Source organism: Marmota flaviventris, chromosome 3 (genome assembly GCF_047511675.1).
Source record: "Marmota flaviventris isolate mMarFla1 chromosome 3, mMarFla1.hap1, whole genome shotgun sequence".
Classification (NCBI taxonomy): domain Eukaryota; kingdom Metazoa; phylum Chordata; class Mammalia; order Rodentia; family Sciuridae; genus Marmota; species Marmota flaviventris.
Window position 1 is genome coordinate 20,752,614 of NC_092500.1, and position 14,142 is coordinate 20,766,755.

General features: G+C 36.6%; 1 protein-coding gene and 1 non-coding gene across 4 annotated transcripts in view; one reads left to right on the forward strand and one right to left on the reverse strand.

The window, feature by feature from the left end:
- Scyl2 (SCY1 like pseudokinase 2) overlaps positions 1-8,859 on the reverse strand; it is a 61,761-nt gene extending 52,902 nt beyond the window's left edge. For 2 of the 3 annotated variants that reach the window (XM_071609604.1, XM_027947177.2), the window contains exon 1: positions 8,617-8,859. The gene's annotated coding sequence lies outside the window, so the exon portion shown is untranslated. Of the gene's footprint in view, positions 1-8,225; positions 8,587-8,616 lie in introns of those variants that run through there. The other variant, XM_071609603.1, reaches the window with a different exon arrangement.
- Positions 684-750, forward strand: Trnav-cac (transfer RNA valine (anticodon CAC)). The gene has a single exon. It is a non-coding gene; the product is annotated as a tRNA-Val (tRNA).
- Positions 8,860-14,142: the final 5,283 nt, after the last annotated feature.

Consider the following 14,142-nt stretch of genomic DNA (forward strand, 5'->3'; position numbering starts at 1 on the left):
TCCTATCTCAAAACAAAAAGGACCAGGGATGTAGCTCAGTAGTACAGTACCCCTGATTTTAACAGTCAGTCCCAAAACAGAAGGGGGCAGGGGAGAACAATGTAAATAAAGACTTTTTAGAAAAACAAAACCTAGAAAATTTGTTGCCAAACATAATTTCTACAAGAAATACTAAAGGAATTTCTTCAAAAAGAAAGAAAAAGATACAAAAAAAACAAAAAGATGTTGTGTCTGCCAAAAATAATAAATAAATACTAAAAAATTCTCTCTCTCTCTCTCCCCCCCCCCTCTTTAAAAAAAAAAAATTTGGATCTAAAAAAGAAATGGAGGATACTGAAAATAAAAATTATTATAAGGGCATATGAAAAAAACTTCTGTTAGAATTATCTTTAAATGATGGCAGATCATGTAAAGTAAAAGTATAACATTGTGTTTGTGTAGAAAAAATATACTAAAATAAAGGATGAGAGAAATGAAAGTATATTTTTGAAAGATTCTTGCATTTCATGAGAAGCAGTATAACATTTGAAGGCACACTGTGGCAAATTAAAAATATACATTATAAACCTTAAAATAACAACTAAAGTAATAAACAAACATAAGTAAAAGGTAAATAGTGGTGATAAAATAGAATCCTAAAGCAAACAGAATAGATAACAAAATGAAATAGGGAGGGACTGGGGTTGTGGCTCAGTGGTAGAGCACTCGCCTCACACGTGAGAGACCTGGGTTCGATCCTCAGCATCACATAAAAATAAATAAACAAAATAAAGATATTGTGTCCATGTATAACTAAAAAAATATTTTAAAAAATGAAATAGGGATAGAGGAAGGAACAAAAAAAGCAAGTGTGGCAAACAGAGAATACACAGCAAGATGGCTAATTTAAATCCAACCACATCAATAACAACATTTAAATAAATTAGTCAAAATTCTAATTAAAAGGCCCAGATTGTCAAATTGGATTTAAAAAGCAAGCATATCTAACTATATGCTGCTTATAAAAAATTCACTTTAAAAATACAAAAATGCAGGGCTGGGGTTATGGCTTAGTGGTAAGCCCTCGCCTAGCATGAGTAAAGCCCTGGGTTCAATCCTCAGCACCATATATAAACAAATAAATAAAGGTATAAAAACAAAAAATACAAAAACGCAGGTAAAAAAATGTAAAAGTAGCTGGATGTAGTGGTGCACGTCTGAAATCCCAGCGGTATGGGAGACTGAGGCAGGAAGATCGCTGGTTCAAAGCCAGCCTCAGCAACAGTGAGGTGCTACACAACGTGGTAAGACCCTGTTTCTAAATAAAATACAAAATAGGGCTGGGGATGTGGCTCAATGGTTGAGTGCCCAAGTTCATTCCCCAATACTCACCCCCCAAAAATGTAAAAGTAATATACCAAGCTGGAATGGATATATTAATAACAGGATAGACTTCAAAGATAAAACATATTTTGTAATGATAAATGTTTTCAACAAGAAAACATAACAATTTTAAATGTATACACATGCATTGAGAGACCTTCAAAATAAGTGCAACAGAAACTGATAGAATTGAAAGAATATAGAAATCCACAATTTTAATTGAAGACTTCAAGAGTTCTCTCAGTAACAACAACAACAACAACAAAAAAATCAGTAAGGCTATAGATCTCAACAGTATTAAATGTTTAAGTCCCATATATCTCAGTGACAATATCTCAATTCTAAGATTTTAATAATAATGCACAATCACAATATACAACCTAAAAATTAGACCCTTTATAACTATTTATGTTCTTGACAAAATATATCAAATGCCATTAGCCTAAAATCAGTTGAAGAGGTACAATGTTTTTCAAGCAAAAATTTTGAAAACCACTGGACTAAGGCAGCACTAGTCTATACCCTGTTTTCTCCAGTAATTATATTTATGTAAGCATAACTTCCTTCTTTCTATGAAGACTTGAACTATAAGTGGAAATATTATCTTTCCCTTTTTAATTTATTGCTGCATTTTTAAGTGATTAGAAAAATGTTACTATTGGCATTATGAAAATATTTATTTGCTATACCAAATTATTCTTTATGAACATCTCTACTGATTTTGATGGGAAGGTGAAGGAATACAAAATCCTACTTAAAACCTACCTATCTATTCCTCTAACTCTGCCTGACATACTATTACCATGCACACTGTTATACACTGGGAACTCGTAAATGGAAGCATTTCTGCTCTTTAGGCATTTAGTCCAGTGGCAGACTTAGACTGGCAGATACTATAACAGTGACTGGAGACATGAATATATCATGCTACAGGAACATTAAGATAAACTCAAAAATAAGTGTTTTCAGGTAGAAAAAAAAGAGTAGGAGGATAATATTGCAGAAAGAGGGTTACCATGTACCAAGATATGGAAGAGAAGATTACATCATTGTGAAAAACAAAGGATATTTTCATGGTTGATATTCAAATTTGAAATGTCTATCCATCACCTAAACAGAAAAACACGGACGTACACAAGGTGGAGAATAGATATGGAAACTCATCTGGTGATATAATTTTTATTGGATACCTTCTATGTACCTAACATAATATGTAAGAAACTGAAGAAGGTAAAGAAAAAAATAAACTACAAAGGAGCTACCATTAAGGAGGGAAAAAAACATACAAGTAAAACAACTGTAGCATGAGCCTACAGAAAAGATAAAATGCTACAGAATATATAGTGTTAAAGGAGCAAAAAGAGGAGAAAAAGTAGAATGTTTCCCCAAAACAATAATGTAAGAAATGCTTTTAAAGACAGATAAAGAATAGAGCATGAAAGTGAGTAGATACAGAATGGAAGAAATGTAGGAGTAAAACTACAAGGCAAAACCATAGTAGTTCAGATAATACCTGGAGAAAAAAGAAGAAAGTATGGCAAAGGAGACTAGAAAAGCCAGATCACCATGGGGAGCAGGGTTTCAGGCATGAGTAAGATGATTAATCACCCCATCTAGTGGAGTAAAAAAGATATACTAGGGGTGGAGGCAGGGAATACCTCAAGACTGAAAAGAATTTTAATATATAACTCAGAGATGATGTACATAGTTTAGAAAGTAAAGTAAGAAAATTAAGGACAGTAGGAAATACAAATGTTTTCTCAAAAATTTTCATTTGATTAATAAAGATCACTTTTCAAAAGTTATAAATGACAGAAATGTTTACTCATTAAGCCATTTCTCCTTGTATACTTAATAGAATTCACTTGAAATTTAACTATCTCCCCAGGTGCAGTGGCACATGCCTGTGATCCCATCAGCTCAGGAGGCTGAGACAGCCACCTCAGCAAGGAGCGAGGTGCTAAGCAATTAGTGAGACCCTGTCTCTAAATAAAATACAAAATAGGGCTGGGGATGTGGCTCAGTGGTTGAGAGCCTCTGAGTTCAATCCCTGGTACCAAAAAAAAAAAAAAAAAGAAAGAAAGAAAGAAATTCAACTACCTCTTCAATTTCATCCAAAACAAGATATGGGGTAGTTTCCATATTATCCCATGATGGTATCATTCTACCATCTGGCTCAATCACTATCTGGCTTTCAGTAGACCCAATAGGAGAATCTGCTGTAACACTAGGTTTTACCTGTACCTCAAAAAGTAAGCTGAGTATTACAGCATCTGATGGCAGGTAGTGAAGAGGAATTGAAAATTTTTTCAGTTCTGCCTGTTCAGAAATTCTAGATATAGCAGAAATAGGTAAATTATATTTTATGCTTAAAAAATGGATTTTCAAATAACAACTCAAAGAATCCCTACTTCCCCAAGAATAAAATATTAAAAAGCAGGATTAGCTTCCATTTTTGATGAAAATACTGCAATACAAATACTAAGGTTACTTTAAACTGAACACAGAAGCACATGCCTGTAATCCCAGATACTTGGAAAGCCAAAGAAGAGGATCCCAATTTCAAGGCCAGTCTCAACAACTTAGTGAGAGAGATCCTGTCTCAACATAAAAAGTCACAAGGACAGGGAATGTAGCTCAGTAGTAAAATGCCCCTGGGTTTAATCTCCAGTACCTAAAAAAATAAAATAAAAAGGCTATATACTCAATGATACAGTGCCCCCGGATTCAATCCCCAGTATCACATACACACACACACACACAAAAAAAAAAAGGTAAATTAAGGTTTCTTTAATACATCTGACAATGAAATTGTATTGCTGGCTAGACCATCAACAAGCACAAAATAATAATATTGACTAAAAAGAACATTTGCATGAATACAAAATTAGCTCAAAATAGTATGCTTCAACCTGTAAAGAGGCACAAGGGTCTGAGATTTATATGTAAATGCTTGAAAATAAAAGAATATCATGAAAAAAAATCATTGATTTGGTTAAATATTCATAAAATAAAATGTAACACTTCTAAATTACAATTACATTTGTATGAAATGAAATACTTTTGGTAAAATACTTTTCAAATTTGGGGGGAGAAAATAGTAACCATATTCCTAAAGGAAATGCTTACTTGTTATAACTAAAGTATGAATACTTTGAAATATACTCTTGAAATACATGTTTCCACATAGAGGCATTCAAAGATTACCAGAAGATTTTTTAAAAGAAAGTTTTCAAAAAATGTTTTCTTTGACCTAAATAGAAGTCATGTTTAATCTTATTCAGAACCAAGATTATACAAGCTGAATATAATCATTCTCTTTATAAATACAAAAAGTACCTAATTTATTATCAGTTGAACCAGAACAGATTACTTACAGAAGACAATGTTGATTTTTAAAAACCATAAAAAACTGAAGTGACTTACTATGTAAAGTGAATTACACAACTATACAACAAATTAGTGGGTACATACTAAAGGTGAAAAGAACCACATTAAATGCATTAAAAACTACTTAAACAATAAGTAGTTTCCATTATTGGTTATAATCTTATGACTATTGTACAATGAGATTTAAATAGCAACAGAGAAATTATAAAGCAATGTATGCTAAAACAACAATTTAGTAACTTGAGTGCTGAAGGTATAGTTCAATGGAGAGTGCTTGCCTAGTACGTACCAGGGTTCCACTCTCAGCATAAAAAAATAACAATAAAAATTTGAAAAGTCAAAATAAAATTAGTAACAAGTTATGATGAACAACAAGTAAGGTTGTAGCTCAGTGGCAGAGCACTTGCCAAGCATGTGCAAGGCACTGGTTTGATGCTCAGCACCACACATAAATAAATAAAGATTCGTTGACAATTAAAAACTTAAAACATCAAAAAAAAAAAAAAGAGCTGAGATTACATCCCAGTTTTTTGGTACTTCCAGTCTATGTGATTAATGAGGTATAGTTTTTACAAGAGTCTTTGAATTATTGAAAAAAAACCAGCAGCAGTGGCAGCTTCCCACTATTCAGTCCCTTCAGCTACAGGAGAGGAAAAAGAAATAACTGGGTAGGAAATTAAACTAAATAAGGTCATTTCAGTATATATATAGTCTTTAAAAAAAACTCCAATCTGGGCTGGCGATATAGCTCAGTCAATACAGTGCTTGCCTCACAAGCACAAGGGCCTAGGTTCAATCCCTAGCACCACCAAATCTGAAAGAGTGTGGCACAATGTATAAAAACAAATTCATAAAGCAGTGAAGTACTATCTAAAACAAAGTTTTCAAATTCTGATGAATATCTAAATAATGTGGATAACTTGCTTAACCACATATGGCTAAGTACTATCCCAAATGTCTGGAATCAGAATCTATAAAAATACAGTTAGGGCCTTTTATAGCTTGGCCAAGCCCCCCAGGGGATTATTATAAACCGCCTAGCATGAGAATTGTTGTATGGTTAAGGACATAATCTTCAGTAGCAAAAAAATCTTGAGTTCAAATACGAATTCTAACACTTACCAGAGCTGTGACCATCAACTAGCCGCCCTAACATTTTATGTGGGTGAGGGGGTACTGGGCCTTTAACTCAAAGGCACTTTACTACTAAGCCACATCCCAGCCCTTTTTATTTTTCTATTTTGAGACAGGGTCTCACTAAGTTGCTTAGGACCTAAATTGCTGAGGCTAGCCTCGAACTTGTGATCCTCCCGCCTCAGCCTCCCAAGTCACTGGGATTACAGGCATGCCCACACCTAGCTACACTATTTCTATAAAATGGGGGTAGGGGAGAACTGGGCATAGTGGCAAATTGCTATAATCCCAGCTATGTTGGAAGCTGAGGCAGGAGGATAAGTTTGGGGTCAGTCTCAGCAACTTAGCAAGACACTACCTCAAGATAAAATCAATAGGGCTGGGGAGTTAGCTTCGTAGTAGAGCACCGCAAAACCTCAAATGATTGTTTTGAGGACTGAAGATGCCAATGCATGTAGAATACTTAGAATAATTCCTAATGCTTACATTCGGTAAGTATTCAATGATTTCATTCATTTAAAAAATATTTACAAAGCATTTACACAGTATCAGGAGATGAGGAACAGCTAGTTAATTTAAGTATTAATTAATATGGCAACTCTGAAATGGTGTCCTGAGAACATATAATCAGGACAATCTATCCTCATCAGCAAAGTGTTCCCTAAAGTGAGCTCAATGATGAATAGATGTTACTGGATGAAAAGGAAAGGAAAAGCATTTCCAGACTCAGAGATGTTTCCACAAAGTATAACCAAATGCCATGTATCCGAAGAAAGAAAGATGGACAAGGTAATCAAGGGAGAAAGGGAATGCCAGAAAGCACCATGGAGATGAAGTTAGAAAGGCAATCAGAAGGCCAACTAAAGGGGTTTACAGGGCATTTCAGTTTATGGAAAAAAAACAATGAGAAGCCACTGAAGGATTTTAAACACAGATACAATATGATTAGGTCTATGTTTTTAAATACTCAGTCTAGCAAGTTAAAAAAACAAAGGTGGCCAAAGTAGATGCAGGAAGTTAATAAAGCAGCTCAGAGGAGAGATGATAATGGTGGCTGAAACTAGAAAATGAGAGTTGAAGATCTCTCTTGAATCAAGAGGTACTAAAGTGACAAAATAAACAGGATTTCATGAGACATGAGAAAAGAAATATCAAAAATCAACTCCTATATAATGGGTTGGAAACACAACAAATGGACCTATTGTTTTTTCTTGAAGGGGCAGATCATGAATTTCAAATGTGAATCTGAGTTTTTTATTCTCAAATATAGAGTTGATTTGTATAGAAATATTTCATTATATGGAAGAACAAGGTGCCTGTATTTATTTTGGGGGGTGTCTATCAATCTTAGAGACAAAAGTATATAGGTTTCTGCAAGTGTAAAGTAGATCTGAACAGAATGAAGACCCATATCTTACTTTCAGTTCCATTCCTTTACACACATCTGAGGAAGGGGTTGTGGCTCGGGTTTGATCCCCCACGCCACACAAAAGTAAACAAATAAAATAAAGGTATTGTGTCCATCTGCAGCTAAAAAAAATATTTGAAAAAGAAAAGAAGAAAAAGGCTTACAAAGTCCAAAAGGAATATTCAAAAACGTGACTTTCAAGCCACCAGAACATGAGTAGGTTTTATGTCAGGCTAGTTTGAAGTATTTTTTTTTAATATTTATTTTTCAGTTTTTTTTTGGCGGACACAACATCATTGTTTGTATGTGGTGCTGAGGATCGAACCCTGGCCGCACGCATGCCAGGCGAGCGCGCTACCGCTTGAGCCACATCCCCAGCCCCAGTTTGAAGTATTTTGGTTAAACTATCAATTTTTCAGAACAGAGACACGCAATTTAGAAAACTAACACTTTTTAAGTGTCATCATACAAATAGTTCCTGAAACTAACATTTTTTAAGTGTCATCATACAAACAGTTCCTGAATTTGATGGGCAAAAAATATTAGCTGGCAACTTTTAAGTCACTACTGACATGGCACTTTAAAGTCCAGTGAGTCTGGCGGCTCATCAAGCCTATAGAGAAGTAGATTTGATAACAGTGAGTGTTTAATTACTCATCACAGATATGCGGTAGAATCCCAAGAAGTTCTGCAAGCTTTATAGGTCTAAATCTTCATCTTTTTCTCTCACTTAGAAAAACAAAAGTTCAGAAACCACCGACCGGGTGGGTTTTAGTCTTAACAAAACATCTGCCCCACCCACCTCACACACAATAACCATCCATTCAAGAACTACAGGATACTGTCAGAGAAGGACACCGGGAGAGTAAGGCCCTGGTAGGTGAACCAGGTTACAGGAGCCGGACCTCAGAACCGAGGGGAGCTGTCTCACCCAGTTCCGGAGTAGTGTCCTGTTTCCCAAAAGGTTACCAAGAGCTCCACCACCGAAACCCGAGCTCCCGAGCTGGCGCGGACGAGTCTCCCTCCCGAGAGACCACTCCGATCCCGAGTCACCCGTAGCCTTAAGGCCTCTTCGGTGGACTCGGGCCTCTCGGATCCGCTCCCTCCAGGTTGCCGCTAGTCCAGCCAGCCTTCTCTTAGGCGCCCACCGCCCGGCCGGCGCGGCCTGCAGCCCGTCACTAGGCAACAGTCACCAGCATGGTGGCCCCTGGTGGCCTAACCCGCGCACGGGTCCTTCCCCATTCCCTTTTCTCCCACTGGAGGCCCAGGTGAGAGCGCGACCATAGAGGGAGCTCGCCCGGTGCCCGCAGCCGGGCACTTACCTCTCAGCTCTCGGCTCTCCGCCCGGGAGGGGCGGTGCTGGGGCGCGTTCCCCCCGCCCCCCCTAAAGGCGCTCTGGCTATTCCTGCTCGGCCTCCGCGACTGGCCGCTGCCGTCCGCTTACTCCATAGTCTCCGCCAACCCAGTGGCCGTAAAGGCTGCAGCGGGAGGAGGAAAGGGGGAAGGGAGGGAAGGGACCGGGGAAGAAGAGTATGGGAGGGGAAAGAAGACCGAAAGACCTGCCGGCCCGGACATGACGTCACTTCCGGTTGTCTCGGAAGGGGCGGGACCTGGGCTTCCCTCCGCCCCAAGAGTCAGGTGGGGGCGGTGCTATAGAACCGGAGGAGGAGCAGGTGCACAAGATTACGGCGGTAATTTTAACTCCGCCGTTCCGTAGTCCTCTGGGCCCTAGCGGAGCCGGCCGAGTTTCGTGAGCCTTAAAGGTGGCTAATGCCGGAAAAGGAAGACTGGCAGGACATGTAGTCCCATACATCCTAACCAAATGTACAGTGATAGTAGCGGATAGCAAGCAGGTGAGGGGAGCAGAGACCCGGTTCTGGGATTCCACCCCTTTCCTAGACCCGCCCCTTCCTGGGCTACCTGCCTTCCCAAGCCTAGGACCCAGACCCCAGACTTATCCTTTTCGAGGTTATTTTCGTAAAATGCTCTTGGAGGGTCCAGGAAAGCAGCGCTTCTCAAACATGCATATGAATTACCTGGAAACCTTTTTAAATGCGGATTCTGATTCAGTTGAAGGGTCGGATGTTCTGCGTTTCTGATTTCCAAATGACAGCAATGCTGCTGTTCCCTAGGTCACGCTTAAGTATCTTGCCTACTTATTTAATAAAAGAGAGGTAGATTACTTACAGTTTTTTGTTATGCCTCAACAGACTTTTTAAACAAGAACATCTTACAGACAAAATGATTAGTTTCATTCAGTTCTTTCCCAGATTTCTTTGAGGAACAAAAGCTCAGAGAAATAACCTCCCTTTCTCCTGCAAGCCATTGGGTACCACCCTCCCTCTGACCTCTGCCTCTCCTGACCAAGCTTCCTAGGATGAACCGAGGGACGACTTCCTTGACAAAAATAATTTGAAGGTGATGAAATTTTATTTCTCTCATATTGTCATAAACATTACTTTGTAAGACCAAGCATACTGTTTCCAGTTAGTCAAGGGAGAAGAGAGCTTAAATTATTAGATTGCATCTCAAAAAATATCTAGGAACAATGTTCCAGATATTTCAATTTATTCTTTTTCTTTCTTAAGATTTTTCAATTAAAATTTTACTAGGGTAGGGAAGAATGGGGAATGACTGCTAACTGTATCTCTCATAGTAATGAAATAATCTGGAATTAGATAATAATAATGATTGTATAATGTTGTGAATCTACTACAAAACACTGGATCATACACAGCAAAAGGGTAATTTGGGCTGGGGGTTATCTCAGTGGTAGAGTGCTTCACGTTCATGGCCCAGATTTTATACCCACCATTGCAAAAAAAAAAAAAAAACCAGAATTTTTGTGCTATATGAATTATATCCCAATAAACAGTTTTTACAGTCTTCAATTAATTAAAAAATAAAAATTACATATGCACATTATAAAATTTCCGAAAAGTGAACAACCACTTTCATTAACTACATTACAATACTATTACCCTAAAGTTACTAGTTTGAAGATTATCCTTCCAGATCTTTCTATTTGTGTGTAGGTTTTAGGATCATAGTTTAGAAATTATTCTGCTTAGTTCATGGTTTTTGTTTTATTTTGTTTTGGGTTTTTTTTCATATTTAATGAGGTCTTTTCCTGACATAAACTTAATTTTGTTTCATCCTACTATTCAATAGTAAGGCTATGCCATAATTTATTTAATTATTTTCCTGGTGATGGACATTTTAATTTACAGTTTTTCATTATTTCTCAGCAATTTTTTGGGGGGGGGTACCGAGGTTGAACTCAGGAGCACTCAACCACTGAGCCACATCCCCCGCCTTATTTTGTATTTTATTTAGAGACAGGGTCTCACTGAGTTGCTTATTAGCACCTTGCCATTGCTGAGGCAGGCTTTGCACTTGCTATCCTCCTGTCTTAGCCTCTGGAGCCGGGGCTTACAGGCATGTACCACAGCTCTCGACATTTCTTAGCAATTTTTTAAAACAAGAATAGTTGACATAAGATAGAAGAATGAATCAGACATAGCTTTCCTATGTTCATATACAGGAGTATTATTCACTCCCTTCACATCCACATAGAAATCAAACAAGGAGGCAGCACTTATGAACATTCAAAGATTGCTTTACTTGTTTTGATGCTGTTGATGTAGTATTAAATCATCTTACACAAAATATGTGCTTAAAGTAGCAATGATATCTCTCATCTTTGCCAGGTACTAATGAACCATAGAGCGAGTCAATAGGAATGAAATTATTCAAAATTGAAAAGGAATTAGAATCTGAAGGTTCCAACAGTAGTCTTTATAGGTTTCTAGAAAGTAAATTATTTTGTTTCTTGCAAAAGAAAATAGGATGATGAGAATGGGTCAATAGATTAAATAAAAGCAAAACATCCTTTAGCATTTGTGGTTAGTGCTAACTAAGACACTGTAAAATATTGTGGTTAGACCTTGGCAGAGCTGTCTTCATTGAGCTAAAACTGAATGTTATACTTTGTTGGTTTCTTTTTTTTTTTTTTTTTTACATATAAGTAATGAAAGAAATAGCCAGATAAAAACTCAACTACTTCTATATATGCTGTAAAGCTGTTGAGGAGGACATCATCACATAAATTTTTCGATTTTATACTAGGGAAAAAAAAAAAAACTTCATGTCCTCTGAAGAATGGATACACTTTCTAATTTTGAAAAATAGTGCTGGGGTTGAGGCTCAGTAGTAGAGCGCTTGCCTATCACATTTAAGACACTGGATTCAAAACTCAGCACCACATAAAAATAAATAAATAAATAAAACAAAGGTATTGTGTCCATCTACAACAAGAAAGAAAGATAGGTGAAAGTCTTTATAATAAAGGTCAAGTTTCCCTGGAAACTCAGAGCTGAAGTCTTCTATTCTTATTATAGCAAGGATGTTAACCTTAGAATTAGCATATATGCTTTCTTTGTATTTAGAATCCTAATTTGTCCTCTTTTGGTGGTATTTTACTAAATTATTATTTGTATCTTTTGTTGTAAGCTGCTTTTTGGAAATAGGAAACCTATAAAGAAATTTAATAAATTAATTAAAATGTATATTTGAAATTTTGATCTTGTTTGTATTAAAAATGTGCACATTGTTTTAACAGATGAAAGATAAAAAATACTTCACGTCTTCTAGCACATGAGGTTGGAAATCATTGGAAAAATTCATGCAATGAGTGTGAATTCAGCTCTACCTTCAGATTTCTCAGTTAACAAATCTGTTCCCTAGCTTTCAAAAGAAGGTAACTTCAGTTTGTACTATTTTTTTTCAGAATTTTGTAAGAAAGAACTGACTTCTTTTTTTAAAAAAAATAGACTTTAAAACCAGTTTAGTTTCACCGCAAAATTCAAGTGAAAAGTACACAGAGGTCCCATCGACCCTTGCACCTACTCACACACGACCTCCCACTATCAGCATGCTGCACTACCGTGGTACATTTGTTAAAATCAGTGAATCTACACTGACACATTATTATCACCTAAGGTCCATGGTTCACATTAGCGTTCACTCTTGATGTTGTAAATTCCATATTTTAAAACCAATGTATGATGACATGTATCCATTATTATAGTGTCACACAAAATAGTTTCATGGCCCTAAAACTCCTCTTCTCCTACTCTTTCCTCCCTTCCCTCTAATCCCTGGCAACCACTAATATTTTACTGTTTCCAAAAACTGACCTTTTAGATATAATAACATTACTGTGTTTATGTGTTGACTCTGTTTCTCTTGCCTGTAAAAGTTTTCTCCTACATAGTAATTGCATCAGAAAAGACAGATGAAGCAACATAGATTCGACAACACATAGTTTATTTTTCACAGTGATCATAACAAGATTACCTGGAAGTGCTGTCATATGTGCTACCAGAGAAAACAGAGTCGTTGTACCAGTCCTTATTATTTGTAATCCAAGACTATCTTATGAGTATATCGTTTGTCCATTGTATAAATACCTCCAAGACATCTCTGTTCTTTCTCTTTCTCAAACCAACTTAGGCTACCTGTTGTTCCACTCCTCTTTACTCTTTACTATTTACTTCATTTACTTGTGTTTTCCTTTTTATAATGCCAACAGTAATGGAAAGAAGAGCTCCATAGTTAGGACAGTCAGAAGGGATACAGACACCTTAATGGTTACCCACTTCATGCCATTTAGTCAAATCATGACAGAAGCAAGACAAGCTTTATATGTGCCCTGGAGAGGCTTTGTTGATCAACAAGATTTAAGATAGGTATTATAAGGAAAAAATACAGAATGCACAAAGAAAGGATATAGAGTGAGAAGAGTTCCTAGAAGAAAACTCTAGGAAAACTAATATTTAGAAGACAAGCAGAAGGGGAGGCAACAAAAGTACAGTTTTGTGGCTGAACATGTAGCTCAGTGGTGGAAGGCTTGCCTAGCATGTGCAAGATGCTGGGTTTAATACCCAGCACCACTAAAAAATAAAATAGATAACTTTTCCCATCAATTTCTCTTGAGGGCATGAGGTACCTTTAGAAATTCCTAAGTAAACTTGTATATAATTTATTACGAAAGGATTAATATTTCTACTTATTGATCTTTTTTCTGAGCTAAGAAATGTGTTACGCATTTTATATTTATCTATAATCTTGCAGTAGACGTGTAAAGTGACGGGTGAATCCCCAATTTTAGGTAAGGAAACCAAGAATCAGAAAGATCACATTTAACAAAAAAGAAAGAACACAGAAGGGAATGAAAACTGGCACCTTGCTGTGCTTTATTAAACATTTTTGTTATACTTCCACATAATGTAAAGCATTCAAATAGCCCGGCAAGTTTCATTCCAAAAATAAATAAATAAATAATAGCAGTTCTTCACCCTTGTCCTCTTATCCATTCCCCTTCCTCAGAGGCAGCCAATTAAAACTCATCTCTAAATAATATACTTATATTGCTACTTCATGAATTTTCAGTTTTAGGCACATGTTAATTTTCTACAAAGGAAAATAGGAATTTGGGTCTTTTTTCTTCCTTTCCTCTCTCTCAAAAACACTCTTCACCGCCCCCCCCCCATCTTCCTGATATAATTAGAAAATCACTTTGGAAAAATAAACTCTGTTCACATTATTTTAGCCATAGAGCGAGAAAGCTGTGATTCCTTCCTTTTCTTTTACAACATTTTATGTATATAACTTTCTTTCTTTCTTTATTTATTTATCTTTATGTGGATTCTGAGGATTGAACCCAGGGCCTTGCACGTGTGGGGCAAGCACTCTATCACTGAGCCACAGCCCCAACCTCAACATTTTGTTTTTCTTAGAACAAATAATTTTTTGTTTTATGTTTTGCTTAGTTGTTTTATATTCAT